Genomic DNA, 19,714 nt, shown 5'->3' with positions numbered 1-19,714 from the left:
TGAACCCTCTTTTGGTTCTTCCTCAGCTCCTTTGTTGGCTGTTGTAGTGGAGTGGCTACATCTATCTATGTTGTTCGTGCGAGAATGGGAGTGTTTAAAGAATATATGAGATATATAAAAGTATTTCTATTGAAATTTTTATGATGATCCTTACCGGGTCCTCTTATAATCACGTAGTGTATACAGATTATACATAACCAAGATCAAATAGACCTTCGAATAAGTAATCCTACTCTAAGACCACAACCAAACAAGGAACATGAAGTAGAGCGAAAATCACAAATTCTAAGCCTATAAATCTTAATTATATATAACCTTAACGTATACACTCAGTAATTATAAATCTACCAGTAAGGGTCTTTTAGTTTTCACATAAGTTAGTTATAGTGCCTAAAATACTCCTGTAGTATTTTAACTTTATGTTTGGTTCTAGTATTCCTTTGTATATAGAGTTTGTAAGTTTTAGACTTGTTGCAACACCACTATCACTCCCAAACACATGTTGGTCGTATCTCAAATAAATATTGTTGATCATGCTATATTTATCCCAGATATGATTACATAAGTGTCTAGGTTTGACTGTAGTGTCCAACATCTAAATACTTTTGTTTTGTTCTTCTTGTGATACTTGTTCTGGTATATATATATATATATATATATATATATATATATATATATGCATGTATGTATACTTTTATAAAAATACTGTTATATTTTAAAAGTATAACTCTTGGTCAGAGTGTTTTTATCCCATTGTGTTTATAGTTGTATATCTTTATGGGTTGATACACTTAGTTCACTATAAACAATGCTCTGATATCAATCTGTCACACCCCCAAACCGGAACGACGGAAACGTTCGGGGGCGAATGACGTCATGTACAGTATCACAACAAATGTATAATAGTAATCAAAGTAACAACAACCATTGTATTGATAACATAGTATTTACATTGTGTTCAAAACATTGCTTGTTTAATATATAAAACTATAGCAAAATCCCTTGATTTCGGTCTTAAAACCTCAACCGAGAACCAAGTTCTCGATCTTAAGGTGTTCTCGGTCAGGAGTTAGTTCTCGGTCCAAGCAGTTTTCGATCAGTTTGAAGATTTGAAGATTGTTCTTGGTGTTCTTGGTGAAAATTATGAAGATTTGAAGGATTTTGCTTGAAGATATGAAGATTCTTGTATGATACTTGAGAGCAAAATGAGTGTGTTTTTGTTTTGGAAAGTGATAAATGAAGTATGTTTGTAGGTGAAACCATATATATAAGGAGGGTTTTCGGCCGAAAAGTCCAACCGAAATCACCTTAATTTCGGTCCAAGCTCCAACCGAGAAAGGGTTTGCGGTCTGAAGAAGGGTTTTCGGTCCGAGGGTAGGACCTTATGCGAGGTTCTCGGTTGGGTGGGTTTTTATCCCAAACTTTATAATACTTATATAATAAAATTAGTTCTATATACTAAATCAATATTTAACCCTTATAAACGTAGCAAAATAAATAAAACTTGATTTTTATTTAGAGGGTTTGACTTTTATTGACTTTTGTTGACTTTTATTGATTTGAAAATAACGGGTTGCTATAGGTCGTTTGCATTTGGATGTGCTATAGATGTGAACCTCTGATTTATGTGTAGATCTCCGCACCACTCTCGGAATGGATTGTTTGTAATTTGGGTTTCATTATCTTAGATAAGTGTATGTGGGATTCTAAATCAACATATGATTTGTTTCCAAAAGAATTTGATGATGTTGTGACAAGTTATTGTGGCTAACAGTTTTGCTTCTACCCATTTCGTGAAATAGTCTATTGCTACCACTAAAAATCTTACTTTTTCGGTCGCTTCTGGGAATGGTCCCACGATGTATGTGCCTCATTGTGCAAAGAGCCAGGGGCTACATATGACGATTATCGGTGTTGCTGCTTTTTGTGGTATGGGCGCATGCTTTTGGCATTTTTCATACTTATAAAGTGGATTTCGTATCTTGATACATGGTCGGCCAATAGTATCCTAATCTTGATATTTTTTGTACCACTGTCCTTGCTCCTTCGTGTGCCCATGCTATTCCTTCATGCATCTCATTTATAAGATATTCCGCTTCTTTGCCATTTACACACCTTAACTGAGGTGCAAGGTATCCCCTTTTGTAAAGTATTCCATTTTCTAATACAAAAGATGGTGACTTGATTCATATTTTCATGGGTTGTGTCACACCCCCAAACCGGAACGGCGAAAACGTTCGGGGGCGGAGGATGTCATGTACAGTATCGCAACAATTATATAATAGTAATCAAAGTAATCACAACCATTACATTGATAAAGTATAGTTTTTACATTTGTTCAATACATAGTTTGTATGACATCAAAAGTGTATAGCAAAAGTATAAAAGACGCGACTCTACAAAGCTCCGTCTTCTCAAAACCTGTGGGTGTACCTGTCTACTGGTTCCCTGAGAATACAAGTGATTTTGAAAGTGTATCAACATTTAAGTTGGTGAGTTCATAAGCATGTTTGAAGTTGAAATCTGTCATTTGTTCCTTGAAAATGTAAGTAGGTTTTCCCAGAAAATCCTATATTTTCTGTTATAATGTGTTGTAGTCTTAATACCATAAAGCCAAAAATACGTAAGTGTTAATGTACTCAGTGATAGTATATCATAGTTTCAATGTTAAATAAAACTAAGTGATAATGAATGTTTCTCCGAAAGGTAGTATATCGTAGTTTTAATATTTAATAAAAATTACTTGAAGTTGTTTATATATTCATACACTAATCGTAATATTCAATACCAAATTGTGAGTTATTATAACCATACTTGATGACCTAAGATGGCCTGAAACGACGTTCTTCAGGCGTCGGAATCATTATGACAATTGTCACCCCAAGCCCGCCGGCCTAACTGTAGCTAACAGTTAAGGTGCGGGATTGTCATTCTCGTATAGATCTATACACAAATTCACGCTCTGCCTCCAGGAGACTCTGGTTATAATTTCAGGGCTTGGTTGGTACTTAGGTAAGTACTTGAAGTGAGTCTCACAAAGCTATACTGACGGTTACGTGTAGAATAACTGAAAATCCTTTGTAATGAATGATTGTATATATGTTCCATAAACTATACCTAACATAGTTTATGCGTTTGTACTGTAGTAAAACCTGAACTTAGTAAAATAGTACTTATGTTCCATAAACTATACCAATTATAGTTTATATGTTCGTTTGTTTTGTATCGCTGTATTTAGTAATAATGATATAAGTGTTCCATAAACTATACATATTATAGTTTATAAGTATGTTCTTGTATCGATTCTTGAATTAATAGAATCGTAAGGATGCTCTATAAACTATACCTATTATAGTTTATAAGGGTGTTCTGTTGTAGTGGAAATATTTATACAAATTCTCCTTTGGTCAGCATGTTACAAAGGTTTAAAGGTTTGTACTCATATATATATATATATATATATAGGGAATATATAATTGAAATTAAAAAGACAGTCGGACAAGTGAATTTTCCCTAAGCCCACAACTAAACACAGAACAGGAGTTAAGGTGAAAACATCAGTCCTAAGCCTGTTGAATCTCATTATATATATATATATATATATATATATATATATATATATATATATGTTTTGGTAAAAACAGTAGTTGAAATAATTTAGGAAAGCTTGATACAGTTTGAAATGGTTGGAAACGTTGGAAATTATTTGAAATCATTTGGATGTTAACACAAAAATTCCTTGTGTTGTACTTGTATTCCCCCCCCCCCCCCCACCCCCCTAAAAACATGGAAAAATAGTGAAAACGTAGGGGTATGAACTCACCTCGAATGTAAGTTCGTGTTTGGATGCGAAGTGGTAGCGATGATCCCCGGGTTAGAACCCGCGTGCGTAGTCGTGTCCTAATAATAGTTATACACGATATCGTATTTAAATTAATAAGTTATTAATTTAAATAATAAATAATAAATTAAAGTGTTAGACAACACTTAATAATGTAAGAAATACTTACAAAAGGCTTTAGGAATTATTTGGGAATGTGCAAGGCGTTTTCGGTGGGATAGGTGTTTTCGGTGTGTTCTTGGTGTTCTTGGTGAATTTATGAAGATTTGAAGATTGTTCTTGGTGTTCTAGGTGGAATTATGATGACCTGGGTAGAAAACTCTTGAAGATATGAAGATTTTGTATGACTTTTGAGAGCAAAATGAGAGTGTTAAAGTCCAAGAGAAAAGAGATTTCGGTCAAGGCTTTCCCCATTGCATGTGTTTTCGGCCATGCCTAATTCTAGACCGAAATCTATATATACTTATAGTATATTATGATTTTAAGTTAAGTATTAAACCTTTGTTTTGAACTAGTGTAAGTTTTGTCGACTGATAACAACTTAAATCAACATGGGTTTAAATTTAACTCTTGTGTTATCATATGAACTTATATATACAAGTATACTTGGCATTCAAATTCTTATTGCAAAAGTGTTATGGGGTGAATTTACTTGTACATGGTTGTAGTCTAGACTTTTATTTGAATTATTTTGACTTACATTGAATCGAAACAACGGGTTGTTATAGATTGTTTCTCATTTTGTGGTAATTTTCCCTCATTTAGGTATTCTGTTAACGATTTATTCCAATCATTTAACTCTCCTACTGTTAACACCATTGACGTTTCTTCTATTTCCTTAGTTTGTATAACTTCAACTAACACTTTCTTTGGGAGATGCGAAAATGTAGACGATGCTAGCTTGCTTAATGCGTCTGCTCGCTTATTTTTCGGCCTTTGTACATGTTGCAGTTTAAAGGTCTTGAATTGGGTTATTAATGCTTTCACCTTATTCGCATATTGTAACAAGTTCCTTCCTCTTACTTCACATTGTTAGGTTTTCTACGCATCAAATACACTCTAAACTAGGTAGCGGAAAAATCGAAACTACGATATACCTAAGTGTACATGTAACCTATGGATCTATGGTTTCATACTAATTACATCTACCCTAGAAAACCGAAATACAAAGGAAGAATCACATACCTCTTTTGCAGCCATAGATCTTCACGCTTGACTCCTCGTGGGTGCCACCTTGTTTGGATGATAAGGACCCAAACCAGAATCCCTCTCTTGGTTCACACTCAATGAACTCAAAAGAGTAGAATCAAAAATATCTAGGAAGGGATGAACTATAAGGAAAGTTCTTCCACAAGGAGGGAGAAAGAAGTAGCAAAAAATCAATCCAAGAATGAGCAAGGAGGAATGAATCCCTAAGACCCTATTTATAGCCTTGGATACTTCCTAGGGTTTTATCCTCAAGCCCATGTGGGATGGATAACTCTATGAACGAAATTTCCCTTATCCAAAGGGAATTTTCGTCCACCACCCTTCTTTCTAGGGTCCTGGAATATTCCTGATCAACTAACTATTGATTAATTGATATTCAACCCTTCTGTTAATTAAACCGGTAGTTAATTCCCAAATTGCTTTCCAATTAGTTTCTAATCAATTATTAAACCATAATAATTAATAAACTAATTTCTCCTTTATTTATTCTACTTAATTTGAGTCTTGAGGGCAACCCAAGAGGACCCTACTATTATTGAAAATATCACAAATAGTTAATGACCTTGGACACTCTGTCCAACAGTCTCCCACTTGTACAAGTCATCAACTATATATGGTCCAATACTTTTCTAATCATCAACAGAGAGAATGCCATCCAATGCGTATGCCAAACTCTGATCTAATTAGTTTCATCCCTCAGATAAGTGATCAACTATTCATTCATCCTCATGATACCTGTATGAATTCGAGACATGGATAATGGTCCATCTCAGAATTCAAGATTATGTTTCCCGATAGAGATTTGTGACGACTGCATCCGACCACTAAATTGAACCCATCAATTTCAGTAAGGACCCGACCAAGTATTTATGATGTCAGCACCAAATCATCGAGGGGCCCATAGATATCGTTTCTCCTGTTAAGGCAGAAAGGACGAATAAACTTTGACTACATAGTTTTTGTCTATTTCATCATGTCACACATGGATATACCCGTTATCGCTACCAGTTACGGATAGCGTTGGAGTACACCAATACATAACAGAATCATAGAGCAAAACCCCATATGTATCTTGGTTTGAAGAACAAAAGATATTATCATCTTAGAATTACTCGTGACTATATCCATGAAGTAATCTCTAAGTGAGGGTTGTTCCAATACTTAAATATTCATTAAGTACTCATGAGTGTTGGCGCAATCACTATGCTATGCCCAATCAGTATGATCAATCCACCAATACTCATGACAGTCTTGAATCACTACTTACTTCCAATAGTATGACCGACCGTGGAGGTTTGAGTAAATTAATACTCAGGAAGTGGGTTCCAAACATGCAAAAATGAAACACAGTAATAAATTAACAAAAATGATAGCATCACTAGCACTTTATTAAGTCTCCACAAAATAAACATCAATTCAGTTACAATTCATACTGCTAAATGTTCCAAAGATTATCAAACAAAATAACTAAACAATTACACCATATCATCAACAAATCTAATGCCTATAGATCTAGTATGATTATCATGCTTGATTCTTGATAATGGCTTCGTGAACGGATCGAATGGATTCTCCTCTAACGATACCCTATTCACGACAATGTGTCCATCCTCGAATCGATGTCTCACATAGTGGAATTTCCTAAGTATATGTATTGAGTTACCATGGTTCTTGGGTTCTTTAGTCAGTGCGACTGCACCCTCGTTGTCACAGAAGATTTCCAAAGGATCCTTGATGCTCGAAACGACACCAAGATCATCAATGAAGTTCTTCAACCATGTAGCTTCTTTTATAGCTTCACTAGCCGCTATATACCCTGACTCACACTTAGAGTCTGCCACTGTCGACTGCTTGGAAATCTTCTAAGTGACCGCTCCTCCATTAAGCAAGAATACCCATCTTGACTGCGAACATGAGTTGTCCCTATTAGTTTGGAAACTCGTATCTGTATAACATGTAACTCTCAACTCATCTTTATCCCCATATACCAAGAACATGTCCTTTGTTCTTCTTAGGTATTTCAAAATGTTCTTTACTGCTGTCCAATGACTATCACCTGGATTGTCCTGAAAACGACTCGCCATGCTTAGAGAAAATGAGACGTCAGGTCGAGTACATGTCATGACATACATGGCCGATCCTATAGCAGAAGCATATGAGACTTGACTCATTCTTTCATGTTCATCACTAGAACTAGGACATTGAGTCTTACTCTATTTGATGCCATGTTGCATAGGTAGAAAACCTTTCTTGGAGTCGTACATCTTGAACCTCTTCAACATCTTATCCAGGCATGTACTATGGCTCAGTCTTATTGAAAGTTTCGATCTATCTCTATAGATCCTTATACCAGGTATGTACACAACCTTTCCTAGATCATTCATAGCGAAACAACTCCCACGCCACGTCTTAACACCTTGCAACGTCGGGATATCGTTTCCTATAAGTGTAACAAACCGTTATTTCAAACCTATGTAATAATATAGGTCAATTTGTAGTTCTTTTTAAAATAATAAAGAGAAATTTTAGCATACTGTGTACATTTACATAATTGACCCTCAAAAATAAAGTATTAAACAATCTCGATTGGGATGAACAAAGTGGTAGAGATTGTAACAAGGTTTCCAAAAATATAAATAACACTAAAATCCGAGTTATAACGAAGAAGTTATGATCAATCGAAGATCCGCAACAGAACCGATAAAACACTGTTCAGTGTAAAAAGTTAATTTTCAATAAAAGGCTTTTTAGCCATAACAAGCTAAATGAAAGTTGTAGATTATGTTAAACCGAGAACTTTCATAAAAAGAACGTCAAAATCTGACTTCGTATGAGGAAGTTATGATTTTTCTAAGTTTCAATATAGCAGTATACAACTAAAAACTCGAAATAAATATCGATTGATTTTTAGCCAACACAACCTAAACGAGAATTGAAGGTCTCGTCAATAGTAGTACAACGGTAAAAAGACAAACAAAAACGGACGTCGGATGAAGAAGTTATGAATTTTTAACGGATTTTCCTGTCCCGGTCTGTTAAAAATAATAATATTAAAAATAAAGTCAAAATTAGCCGACGAAGTCTAAACTAAAGTCGTAGAGTATAATTTTACCTACGCGTGCATATAAAGAACGTAAAAAACGGAGCTCGTATGCGAAAGTTATGAATTTCGGAAGTTTTTGGCTCAAAAATCGAGAAATCATAGAAAACTGGGAAATTTCGCAAGGCTGAGAACCGGCCACGTCCCCTCGCCTGCGAGGCTGTCGCGTGTCGCCTCGTGTCAGCTTCTGATTGGACCGAAGCCGCGGTCCAGTGCGCATCCGACACCCCTCGCACGGTGGTGCCTCCGAGCTCGGACCCGTGTTCGCTTGCGAGCCGAGCCACGCGTCCCTCTTCCCTCGCTGCCACCTCGCCTGCTGACTCCTCCTCCTCGGTTCGAACTTCGGCCTATAAAAGGCCTGCGAGACTCTCCGGTTTTAACCTTATTTTTACACCAAATTTCACATACTTTCATCTCTTTCACTCCCACAACCTCACCTACAACCCCCAAAGTCCCGGTATCAAATCTAAAACCCTAAGCAAGCCTCGAAGCCCCGAGATTCCCGAGAAAAGCAACCTTCTCCAGTCGAAACTCTGTCCAAGTAAAGCCGATTTTTCTTCAAATAAACTCCTTTCCAGAAAACGAAACGTTATCCAAATCACCACCTATCAAGTGAGTTCATACCCCCGTACTTTCATAATTTTTACTGTTTTAAGGGGGGGAATACAAGTCTAACACAAGAACTTTTGTGTTACAAACAAATGATTTCAAATCGTGATAAAATGACATTAAGTCATCAAAAATACTCAAAATATTAAACTCTTTTATAAACTTATATTTTTCCCCAAAATTTATATATATATATATATATATATATATATATATATATATATATATATATATATATATATATATATATATATATATAAGATTTAAAAGGCTTAGGACTAATAACTCATTCTACGTCATTTTCCTTGTTTTGATGTGGGCTTATAGTATCGGTTATTTGTCCGAATGTCGTTTAAATTTTACTTATATATAATTGTATATGTGTGTAAATATAAAAGTTATTCTATCTAGTTTAAATACCATTTGTAACATGTTGAGCAAGGGTTATATTCAAAAACAGTTAACCCCAATTCAGAAAGTACATATAAATTATAATTGGTATAATTTATGATACATAGAACATTAATTCAAGATTCAAGTATACTGGAATACACCGTTTTACAAGAAACAAAGGTTTGATTCAAAACAAATCAAGGATATACAACTTTCAAATACATGCTAAAAATACTAATTCAGGAATATACAATCAATCATTATTTCAGGATGATTGGGTTTTCACAACTATTATACATGTAACATTTATATGCTTTTTATGAGTCATTCAATTCAGGTTGTTTAATTCATTTAAACAACATGGTTAAAGTCCTGATATTATAACCTGAGTCTCCAGTCAGGGGATCGAAACAAGTTGTGTGTAGATCTATATTGGGATTGACAACCCCGCACTCAGGCTGCTAGCTACAGTCAGGCATACACGCCAATGAGTGACAATTGTTATCAACAATTTAAACGCCTACAAAGCGTTTGTTTCAGGCCATCTAGTCTCAGTATGGTTATAATAACTCATTAAAAAGATATTAACAATACGTTAGTGTATAATCAACTAAACGTAAGTACATCTTCAAAGTACCAGTTTACAAAATACAAACTACAATAGTACATTACAGTTTTCAATAACAGCTGGTGAAACCAGACACACTCTCAGTTACAAGTTTTACATAAAGGAATACATGTAACACCCAAAAATTTCAAACCAATTTAAACTTTTAAAACATGTCAAGTTCATCAAAATATTACAACTTTGTTTTCAAAATATTATTTATCAGAGTATTCCCAGAAACATAAACATAATATGAGGAGGTGTACGATCATGCCTTCGCCTTGCCACGATCCCCTGATGTACCTGAAACAATAAACTGAAACTGTAAGCCCGAAAGCTTAATGAGTTACCCCCAAAATACCGATACACATACAGTCCACATAACCATATCAGCAATAACATATCATAACAAACTGAACAGAACATCACATAACGGGTCCACAGCCCTACAGACTGTAATACCCACGAGCCCACAGTACGAGTCTCCCTTAGCCCGTAACTGGAATGCTCCCGAGCCCACAGTACGAGTCTCCCTTAGCCCGTAACTGGAATGCTCCTTGGGTTTGTTGGCTACCGCACGAAGCAGTACAACCTCAACCCATCCCATATAACAACACATAACATAACCACTGAGCATGAAATAATCACATAACATCATAGGTAGTCCTACAGATCTACCTAACTGGCATAACCAATAGCATGCAACGCTAACTCGTACTCAACCTCTAACACTACTAGGATAACATATCCAATGGGCCGGCCTTGGTGCCTTAGACCCCTTAGTATAGTGAGGATAACTCACCTTGCAACTGTCGTCTGAAACTAGAAAGCTCAACTCCCGGATCACCAACACGAACTCCACCACCTATAGTTACCATAAAACCCTTTTTGATAAATTTCCAAATTACCAGAATACCCTCAGAAGTCAACTGGTCAACCCTTGGTTCAAGTCAAAGTCCATAGTCAAAGTCAACAGTCCATGTTGACTCGACTCGTCGAGTGCAGTTCACCGACTCGTCGAGTCCTTCCTGAACTCGAGAAGTCGTGAAATCCTTGGTTGCCTCGTCGAGTTCCCCTTTAACTCGCCGAGTTCATACGTGTCCAAGAATTGGGAGAAACCCTAGCCGAATCGTCGAGTCTTCGAACGACTCGTCGAGTTCAAGGCAATCTTCAATGGACTCGCCGAGTTGTTCCTCCAACTCGTCGAGTTCAAGGCCATCTTCATACGACTCGCCGAGTCAACCTTGCGACTCGCCGAGTTCCTTCAGCCCTTAAGCCATACAGACTCATTTAAGCCATGCAATGGCTCCAAATTACAGATCCAAGCTTCTAGAGCATGCTTTTCACGTAAAGTTGCAAACTTTACGTGTATGCATGGCTAAAAAGGCTCTTAATGGGAATTATAAGCTCTTAATGAGGTTTCATGCACAAGGAGGGTCTCAATCACCCCCAAACCCGCAACTTTATGACTCTAGGACTTAGGAAGGGTCCAGATCTGAAGTTACAACTTTAGATCTAGCCCATAGCTCCCCATATCAACTTAAAATCCATAAAACCCTAAAACTCATCTAAAAGAAAAGAGATCTAGAAGCAAAGGGAAGTAAAGATTGCAACTTGATACCTCCAGAAGATGCTAGCTGAGTAAGTTCTGCTTCCCACACCTTCCTTGCTTCAACTCCTTTGCTCTTCAAGCTTTTTCCCTCCTAGCCAACCTTCTTTCCAAGGCTTAAATCACACCAAGAAGAGTACCACACGAATTAGGGTTTCACTGAGCTCTCAAAGACTGTAAAGAGGCCAAAGGAGGCTGAGGCTCCTTTAAATAGGGTGCAAAACCCCGGGATTTAGGGTTTCATCTCCCAGCTCCTACTCGTCGAGTCCCTTCATGGACTCGGCGAGTAGGTCACTAAACACGCGTATCAAACCCGCTGCTACTCGACGAGTAGGGCAACCGACTCGTCGAATAAGCCCTGAAACAAATTAAATTCTTATTTAAACGATACCTGGGAATCGGGGCGTTACAATTCTCCCCCACTTGAACTAGACTTCGCCCTCGAAGTCTGCTGGAATAAACAATGTCGGGTAATGCTCACACATTTCCGCCTCCGGCTCCCATGTCCATTCGGATCCCCTCCGATGTTCCCACTGCACCTTCACCAAGGGTATTTCCTTGTTCCGAAGGACCTTCTTCTTCCTTTCCAAAATGGCCACCGGCCTCTCCACATAATTCAGGCGCTCATCGACCTGAATGTCATCCAGTGACACCACTGCCTCCTGGTCCATGATACACTTCCGCAATTGCGAAACATGGAACGTGCTATGAATCCGGCTAAGTTCTTCCGGAAGCTCCAGCCTATAAGCCACCTTGCCAACCCTGACAATGATCCTGAACGACCCAATATATCGGGGACCCAATTTTCCCCTCTTCCTGAAGCGGATCACGCCTTTCCAGGGCGATACCTTCAGGAGTACCATGTCACCGACCTGAAACTCTAACTCGGAGCGGCGCCGGTCGGCGTAACTCTTCTGCCGACTCTGAGCGGTCTGCAACCACTGCCTAATCTGCTGAATCTTCTCGGTAGTCTGTAAGACCACCTCCGTCCTACCCATCACCCTGTGGCCAACCTCACCCCAACAAACCGAGGTGCGACATCTCTGCCCGTACAACAGCTCGAATGGCGGGGCGCCAAGGCTAGAATGATAGCTGTTGTTGTAGGCGAACTCCGCAAGCGGTAGGTGAGAATCCCAACTCCCACCGAAATCAATGACACACGCCCTCAACATGTCCTCGAGGGTCTGAATAGTCCGCTCGCTCTGGCCGTCTGTCTGCGGGTGGAATGTTGTGCTGAAGTGCAACCGCGTGCCCAGCTCCTCGTGAAACTTTTGCCAGAAGCGGGAGGTAAACCTGACGTCCCGATCAGAGACAATGGAAACGGGAACCCCATGGCGAGACACGATCTCGCGAACGTACACTTCGGCCAATTTCTCGGCCGATGAGCTCTCCCGTATAGCCAAGAAATGGGCACTCTTGGTCAATCGATCCACGATGACCCATATAGCATCAAACCCCTTCGCCGTCCTCGACAACTTGGTAATAAAATCCATCGTGATCTGTTTCCATTTCCACGTGGGAATCTCTAGAGGCTGCAGCTTTCCATGCGGCCTCTGATGCTCGGCCTTGACCATCCTACAGGTCAAGCACCTCTCGACGTACCAAGCGATCTCTCGCTTCATGCACGGCCACCAATAGCTCAAACTCAAATCCCGGTACATCTTGGTGGCTCCTAGGTGAATAGAGAAATGAGACTTATGAGCCTCCTCTATAACCGTCTGCCTAACCCCACCAGACATCGGAACCCAAACCCGACCACATCGGGTCAATAGTCCCCGACTATCCTGCACGAACCGGGTATTCTCACCCTTGATCCTCTCCAGCTTCCAATTCTCCGGTCGCATGCCCTCAACCTGGGCATCTCTGATCAAACTCACAAGCGGAGAATCCACCGCTATCCTCATACATACCGCGGGGGTGGAAGACCCAGCTGACTTGCAGCTCAAGGCATCCGCAACCACATTCGCTTTACCGGGATGGTAAAGGATCTCGCAATCGTAGTCCTTGACTACATCCAGCCACCTGCGCTGCCTCATGTTCAGGTTCGGCTGATCCATGATATGTCTCAAGCTCTTGTGATCCGTGTAAATGGTACAGCGGACCCCATAGAGGTAATGTCTCCATATCTTGAGGGCGAACACCACCGCCCCCAGCTCCAAGTCATGCGTAAGGTATCTCGTCTCATGCGGTTTCAGCTGCCGCGATGCGTAGGCTATCACTCGTCCTCTCTGCATGAGGACCGCCCCTAAACCTGTGATGGATGCATCACAGAACACCACAAAATCCTCAACTCCCTCCGGGAGTGTCAAGACTGGTGCCTCACACAAACGCTGACGGAGGGTCTCAAACGCCCTCTACTGCTCGGGGCCCCACAGGAAATCCACCCCCTTCCTCGTCAGACGAGTGAGGGGTACTGCAATCTTGGAGAAATCTCGTATGAACCTCCGGTAGTACCCTGCCAATCCCAGAAAACTCCTAATATCTTAGGGAGATTTCGGAATCTCCCACTGCATAACCGCCTCGATTTTGGCCGGATCGACCAAAATCCCCTCCTGGCTAACGAGATGTCCGAGGAACTAGACCTCTAGTAACCAAAACTCACACTTCGAGAACTTGGCGTACAGCCGTTCTCGTCTCAGAACTCCCAACAGCTCTCGCAGATGCTCCTCATGCTGCTCTCGGGTCTTGGAATACACGAAGATATCATCTATAAATACTATGACCGAGCGATCAAGCATCGGTCTGCAGACACGATTCATCAGGTCCATGAACACTGCTGGCGTGTTGGTGAGCCCAAATGGCATCACCACGAACTCGTAATGTCCATAACGAGTTCGGAACGCGGTCTTCTCCACGTCCTCCTCTCTGACCCTGACCTGATGATACCCAGACCTCAAGTCTATCTTGGAAAACCAAGATGCGCCCTGCAACTGATCGAAGAGATCGTCTATCCTCGGGAGTGGGTAACGGTTCTTCACCGTTAACTTATTCAACTCCCGGTAATCAATACACATCCGGTGCGAACCGTCCTTCTTCCGGACAAAAAGAATCGGCGCTCCCCATGGAGAACTGCTAGGTCGAATGAACTGCTTGCCTAGCAGTTCCTGTAGCTGCGACGACAGCTCCTGCATCTCTGGTGGTACCAATCGGTACGGCGCCTTAGCGATAGGGGCCGCACCTGGCACCAGGTCGATCCTGAACTCGACCAGCCTCTCCGTGGGTATCCCTGGCAACTCCTCCGGAAACACATCCGCAAACTCCCTGACCACCGATACATCGGAAACCGAAATCTGATCCCTGACTCGCGTATCTACCACATACGCTAGATAACCCGCACATCCGTGCTGAATGTACTGCCGAGTCCTGGCAGCTGAACAAAACCCTGATCCTACTCTGGTGCCCTCGCCATATACAATCAGTTCTCCCCCACTTGGGGTTCGAACTACCACTCGCTGGCCCTCGCAATCAATCATAGCACCGAACCGACTGAGCCAATCCATGCCCACAATCATGCACACCTCCCCCATGGGGATCGGAATCAAATCTATCGGAAAGGACACCCCGAAAATCTCCAAGTCACACCCTCGATAAACTGAAGAAGCAGAAACCCCGTGTTCGTTGGCGATAGACACTCGCAACGGACACTCTAACTCGCCCACTGGCGCACTGAACTCCCTACTGAATGACTGAGATACGAAGGACCGACTCGCCCCCGAGTCAAATAAGACCAAAGCAGGCAAAGAATTCACTAAAAACGTACCTAATCACAGGTACAACAGATAAGCATACAACAGATATAAAAAACGAGATAAAGGATAGAAACATACCGGCAACCACATCTGGTGCCGCTCTGGCCTCCTCCGCTGTAAGCTGGAAAGCACGACCCTGAGCCTTAGGAGGCTCTGCCCTGACTGGTCTCCCATCCGTGATCCTCAAAGTAGCCGGCGCTGGAGCCTGCGCCGGTTTGCCGGCGAGTAACGGGCAGTTGGCCTTCAAATGGCCAACCTGATCACAATGGTAACATAACTTCATACTCGGTATCGGAGCGGCCTGGCGACAATCCTTCGCATAGTGCCCCTCCTTGCCACACCTGTGGCACCCACTACTGGCTCGACAAATCCCGGAATGAACCCTGCCGCAGTTTCCACAAGAGCGGCTCTGCTGACTCCTAGTCCTCAAGTCATTGGTCTTAGACCGCTTCGACGCCGGCTGCGACTGTGCCAGGGCCGGCCGCTGCTCCCTCAGCTGCAGCTCAATCTCTAACTATCACCGTCTGGAGGCCTCCTGTAACTCCAGAAGAGTATCACATCGCTGGGTAGATACAAACTGTCGGATATCAGTCTTGAGCATACTCAGATAACGGGTCATCTGAGACTGCTCGGAAGCAAACTCTGGGCAGAACATCGCCCGCTCAGTGAACATACGGGTGATCTCCGTCACCGACTCCCCATCTTGTCTCAAACTCAGAAACTCGTGTGCCAACCGCTCCCGCTCAACCCGCGGAATGTAACGGGCGCGTAACATGTCCCTGAACTGCTCCCAAGTAACAGCAGCTCTCTGATCATCAGCGTAAGACCCAGTCGCAAGTCTCCACCAGTCCTTGGCCCCAGACCTAAGCAGGTTCAGAGCACACCTGACCTTCTGGTCAGCAGGACACGAGCAGGTGAAGAAACACCCCTCCACATCTGAAATCCATCTCATAGCCTTAATGGGATCCTGCGTCCCATCAAAAGTAGGGGGCTTCGTGTTATCGAAGTCCCTGTACTGAAAACCTCTACCAACTCCTCCCCCTGCCGTTGATACAGTTGATGCAGTTGCTGCGGCGGCTGTCTCTGCAAGGGCTGCGTAGCGCTCATCAAAATACTCCACCATGGCGGTCTTAATCGACCCGAACATCTCCGGTAACTGAGCCCGGAATGCAGCAGCCACCTCATCATGTAGGATCTCTCGAATTCTGGCATCCAACTCCTCTGTACCCATCTGCACCACCGGCTCAGGTGTTGTTGGCCCCTCCTGGCCTCTGTCTCCTGATCCTGATCCCGAACCGGATCCAGCCACAAAGCGCCTCGTCATCACCATTCTGAAACATACCACAAGATATCAGATAATCCATATAAATAACTGGGAGCCAACTCCCTACTAACCCTAGGGATTGTGACTTACTTGACACGCGTATGGGTCCTATGCTTTCAGTAGTACGGGCCCATCCTACCTTCCACACCTACCCATATTTGTCTCAAGCATCATCACAATGCCCTACACAACATGGCAAGCGCTCAATTCTCACCCCTAGAGGAATGCTAAATATCTCCTAACTGGCCTCCCGACCTCACACAACCCACCCATCCATGAAACTTCCACCAACACTGCAGCACTAGTGTATGCTAGCCATACATAACGCTGGACCCTATAGACTTTCGAATATCCAATCCTACCCTAAGCTCCCAATCAAACAAGAACAGAACATAAGGCCAAATCAAACATTCTTAGGCTATAAGATCTTAGTTATGTATAACCATGATGCATACACTAAGCAACTACAGTAATGATGTCAATCTCATATAAAGGAGACCCTAGGCTAGCAGGCATCATGTAATCAATCAATTATATCATTCAATTCCTGAAGATCCCTAGCCTAGTACTAACATGCTGTTCTAACATATCTCATAATCAAATAACTTGTATGGTATTTTGGGGTCTACTTACTGGCTTCGGCTGATCGTACTCCCTGCATCCTCCTTTACTTATTTTGAAAACCTTTTTGAAAAATCGTTTTGAAAATCCTTTCCTTGATTTGAGACTGGAGTTACACGCATGTTCCTCCAATTCACTCAAACCAAGGCTCTGATACCAACTTGTAACACCCAAAAATTTCAAACCAATTTAAACTTTTAAAACATGTCAAGTTCATCAAAACATTACAACTTTGTTTTCAAATATTATTTATCAGAGTATTCCCAGAAACATAAACATAATATGAGGAGCTGTACGATCATGCCTCCACCTTGCCGCGATCCCCTGATGTACCTGAAACAATAAACAGAAACTGTAAGCCCGAAAGCTTAGTGAGTTACCCCCAAAATACCGATACACATACAGTCCACATAACCATATCAGCAATAACATATCATAACAAACTGAACAGAACATCACATAACGGGTCCACAGCCCTACAGACTGGAATACCCACGAGCCCACAGTATGAGTCTCCCTTAGCCCGTAACTGGAATGCTCCCGAGCCCACAGTACGAGTCTCCCTTAGCCCGTAACTGGAATGCTCCTTGGGTTTGTTGGCTACCGCACGAAGCAGTACAACCTCAACCCATCCCATATAACAACACATAACATAACCACTGAGCATGAAATAATCACATAACATCATAGGTAGTCCTACAGATCTACCTAACTGGCATAACCAATAGCATGCAACGCTAACTCGTACTCAACCTCTAACACTACTAGGATAACATATCCAATGGGCCGGCCTTGGTGCCTTAGACCCCTTAGTATAGTGAGGATAACTCACCTTGCAACTGTCGTCTGAAACTAGAAAGCTCAACTCCCGGATCACCAACACGAACTCCACCACCTATAGTTACCATAAAACCCTTTTTCATAAATCTCCAAATTACCAGAATACCCTCAGAAGTCAACTGGTCAACCCTTGGTTCAAGTCAAAGTCCATAGTCAAAGTCAACAGTCCATGTTGACTTGACTCGTCGAGTGCAGTTCACCGACTCGTCGAGTCCTTCCTGAACTCGAGAAGTCGTGAAATCCTTGATTGCCTCGTCGAGTTCCCCTTTAACTCGCCGAGTTCATACGTGTCCAAGAATTGGGAGAAACCCTAGCCGGCTCGCCGAGTCTTCGAACGACTCGTAGAGTTCAAGGCAATCTTCAACGGACTCGCCGAGTTGTTCCTCCAACTCGTCGAGTTCAAGGCCATCTTCATACGACTCGCCGAGTCAACCTTGCGACTCGCCGAGTTCCTTCAGCCCTTAAGCCATACAGACTCATTTAAGCCATGCAATGGCTCCAATATACAGATCCAAGCTTCTAGAGCATGCTTTTCACGTAAAGTTGCAAACTTTACGTGTATGCATGGCTAAAAAGGCTCTTAATGGGAATTATAAGCTCTTAATGAGGTTTCATGCACAAGGAGGGTCTCAATCACCCCCAAACCCGCAACTTTATGACTCTAGGACTTAGGAAGGGTCCAGATCTGAAGTTACAACTTCAGATCTAGCCCATAGCTCCCCATATCAACTTAAAATCCATAAAACCCTAAAACTCATCTAAAAGAAAAGAGATCTAGAAGGAAAGGGAAGTAAAGATTGCAACTTGATACCTCCAGAAGATGCTAGCTGAGTAAGTTATGCTTCCCACACCTTCCTTGCTTCAACTCCTTTGCTCTTCAAGCTTTTTCCCTCCTAGCCAACCTTCTTTCCAAGGCTTAAATCACACCAAGAAGAGTACCACACGAATTAGGGTTTCACTGAGCTCTCAAAGACTGTAAAGAGGCCAAAGGAGGCTGAGGCTCCTTTAAATAGGGTGCAAAACCCCGGGATTTAGGGTTTCATCTCCCAGCTCCTACTCGTCGAGTCCCTTCATGGACTCGGCGAGTAGGTCACTAAACACGCGTATCAAACCCGCTGCTACTCGACGAGTAGGGCAACCGACTCGTCGAGTAAGCCCTGAAACAAATTAAATTCTTATTTAAACGATACCTGGGAATCGGGGCGTTACATTACAAATACAGAACATTGGTTTACAAATAGAACGGTTTTATGGGAATAAAACTACTTTTCATATACAACAGAAAATATAGGATTTTCTGGAACAGTTTACATATTCAAGATACAGAAACATCCTTTTAAACATAAATACTTATGCACTCACTCAAATTTATGTTGATACTCTCTTTTCAAATTACTTGTATTCTCAGGGAAACAATAAACAGGTACTCCCCGAGCTTTTTGAGAAGATGGAGCTATTTTGAGTCATATCTTCTTCTTTTGTATAACTATTTTGGTTTCAATATATAATGATTGAACACATGTAAATACTTACACTTTTTAAATACAATGGTTGTTTGTACTTTGATTACTGTGATGCATGTGTTGTGATACTACAAATGAAGTCCTCCACCCCCGGACGTTTCCGCCGTCTGGTTTGGGGGTGTGACAATAAGGAGTATGTCATCCACATACAACACTAGGAAGACTACAATACTCCCACTAGCTTTTATATATACGCATGACTCGCCTTCATTTCTTAAAAATCCAAACTCTTTGACCTTTTTGTGAAAGCAAAGGTTCCAGCTGCGAGACGCTTGTTTTAGTCCATATA

At 41.6% G+C, this 19,714-nt stretch overlaps 1 protein-coding gene across 1 annotated transcript in view; it reads left to right on the top strand.

Moving 5' to 3' along the window:
- LOC145115232 (tropomyosin) overlaps positions 1 to 19,462 on the top strand; it is a 28,202-nt gene extending 8,740 nt beyond the window's left edge. The window contains exon 4 of the mRNA XM_079051479.1: positions 19,311 to 19,462. The gene's annotated coding sequence lies outside the window, so the exon portion shown is untranslated. The remainder of the gene's footprint in view (positions 1 to 19,310) is intronic.
- Positions 19,463 to 19,714: the final 252 nt, after the last annotated feature.

The sequence above is a fragment of the Lactuca virosa genome, chromosome 5 (assembly GCF_052849685.1).
Source record: "Lactuca virosa cultivar CGN04683 chromosome 5, Lactuca_virosa_CGN04683_v6, whole genome shotgun sequence".
In the NCBI taxonomy this organism is placed as follows: domain Eukaryota; kingdom Viridiplantae; phylum Streptophyta; class Magnoliopsida; order Asterales; family Asteraceae; genus Lactuca; species Lactuca virosa.
Note: the sequence above shows the minus strand (reverse complement) of the source record. Positions and strands in the feature narration are given on the sequence as shown.